Raw genomic sequence first — 2,468 nt, 5'->3', positions numbered from 1 at the left:
CTACCTGTGTCAGGTTATCAAGACCGTGTTTTTCTTAAATAGGTAATGGATTAAGATCATGTGTTTCTTCAACAGGCGGTAAATTAAGACCGTGTATTTCTTCAATAGGAGGTAAATTCTTAACATCTCAGCTTTAATACCTTTTTCTTTCATAGATTTCTTTGCCTCTTGCATATCTTCAGGACTGAGAAATAGAATACCCCTATTCTTTGGAGTTGGTTTAGGAATAGGCTCAGGAGCTGGCTCAGGAGGTGTCCAATTATTTTCATTTGCCAACATATTATTCAACAGAATTTCAGCTTCATCCGGTGTTCTTTCACTGAAAACAGAACCAGCACAACTATCCAGGTAATCTCTGGAAGCATCAGTTAGTCCATTATAATAGATATCAAGTATTTCATTTTTCTTAAGAGGATGATCAGGCAAAGCATTAAGTAATTTGAGAAGCCTCCCCAAGCTTGTGGGAGACTCTCTTCTTCAATTTGCACAAAATTATATATATTCCTTAAAGCAGCTTGTTTCTTATGAGCATGGAAATATTTAGCAGAGAAGTAATAAATCATATCCCGGGGACTACGCACACAACCAGGATCAAGAGAATTAAACCATATCTTAGCATCACCCTTTAATGAGAACAGAAATATTGTAAGGATATAAAAGTAGCGAGTTCTCTCATCATTAGTGAACAAGGTAGCTATATCATTTAATTTAGTAAGATGTGCCACAACAGTTTCAGATTCATAGCCATGAAAAGGATCAGATTCAACCAAAGTAATTATATCAGGATCAACAGAGAATTCATAATCCTTATCGGTAACACAGATAGGTGAAGTAGCAAAAGCAGGGTCAGGTTTCATTCTAGCATTTAGAGATTGCTTATTCCATTTAGCTAGTAACCTCTTGAGTTCGTATCTATCTTTGCAAGCTAAAATAGCTAAAGAAGCTTCTTTATCAAAAACATAACCCTTAGGAATAACAGGCAAGTCTTCATCATCATTTTCATCAGATTCAATAATCTCATTCTCTCTAGCCCTAGCAAGTTGTTCATCAAAAAATTCACCAAGTGGCACAGTAGTATCAAGCATAGAAGTAGTTTCATCATAAGTATCATGCATAGCAGAAGTGGCATCATCAATAACATGCGACATATCAGAACGAATAGCAGAAGCAGGTTTAGGTGTCGCAAGCTTACTCAAAACAGAAGGTGAATCAAGTGCAGAGCTAGATGGTAGTTCCTTACCTCCCCTCGTAGTTGAGGGATAAATCTTGGTTTTTGGATCTCTCAAGTTCTTCATAATGATAAGAAGAAATAAATCCCAAGTGACTCAAAGAATAGAGCTATGCTCCCCGGCAACGGCGCGATAAAATAGTCTTGATAACCCACAAGTATAGGGGATCGCAACAATTTTCGAGGGTAGAGTATTCAACCCAAATTTATTGATTCGACACAAGGGGAGCCAAAGAATATTCTCAAGTATTAGCAACTGAGTTGTCAATTCAACCACACCTGGAAACTTAATATCTGTAGCAAAGTGTTTAGTAGAAAAGTAATATGATAGTAGTGGTAACGGTAGCAAAAGGTAACCGTAGCAAAAGTAGTATTTTTGGTATTTTGTAGTGATGATAGCAATATCAACAGAAAAGTAAATAGGTGAAGAACAATATATGGAAAGCTCATAGGCAATGGATCGATGATAGAGAATTATGCCGGATGCGGTTCATCATGTAATAGTCATAACCTAGGGTGACACAGAACTAGCTCCAGTTCATCAATGTAATGTAGGCATGTATTTCGAATATAGTCATACGTGCTTATGGAAAATAACTTGCATGACATCTTTTGTCCTACCCTCCCATGGCAGCAGGGTCCTAGAGGAAACTAAGGGATATTAAGGCCTCCTTTTAATAGAGTACCAGACCAAAGCATTAACACATAGTGAATACATGAACTCCTCAAACTACGGTCATCACCGGTAAGTATCCCGATTATTGTCACTTCGGGGTTAACGGATCATAACACATAATAGGTGACTATAGACTTGCAAGATAGGATCAAGAACTCTCATATATTGATGAAAACATGATAGGTTCAGATCTGAAATCATGGCACTCGGGCCCTAGTGACAAGCATTAAGCATAGCAAAGTCATAGCAACATCAATCTCAGAACATAGTGGATACTAGGGAACAAACCCTAACAAAACTAACTCGATTACATGATAGATCTCATCCAACCCATCACCGTCCAGCAAGCCTACGATGGAATTACTCACGCACGGCGGTGAGCATCATGAAATTGGTGATGGAGGATGGTTGATGATGACGATGGCGATGGATTCCCCTCTCCGGAGCCCCGAACGGACTCCAGATCAGCCCTCCCGAGAGGTTTTAGGGCTTGGGGCGGCTCCGTATCGTAAAACGCGATGATTTCTTCTCTCTAATTTTTCCTCCCCGGAAGCAAATATATAG

Source organism: Triticum urartu, chromosome 6A, assembly GCF_056163025.1.
Source record: "Triticum urartu cultivar PI428250 chromosome 6A, HENAU_Tu73, whole genome shotgun sequence".
Lineage (NCBI taxonomy): Eukaryota > Viridiplantae > Streptophyta > Magnoliopsida > Poales > Poaceae > Triticum > Triticum urartu.
Note: the sequence above shows the minus strand (reverse complement) of the source record.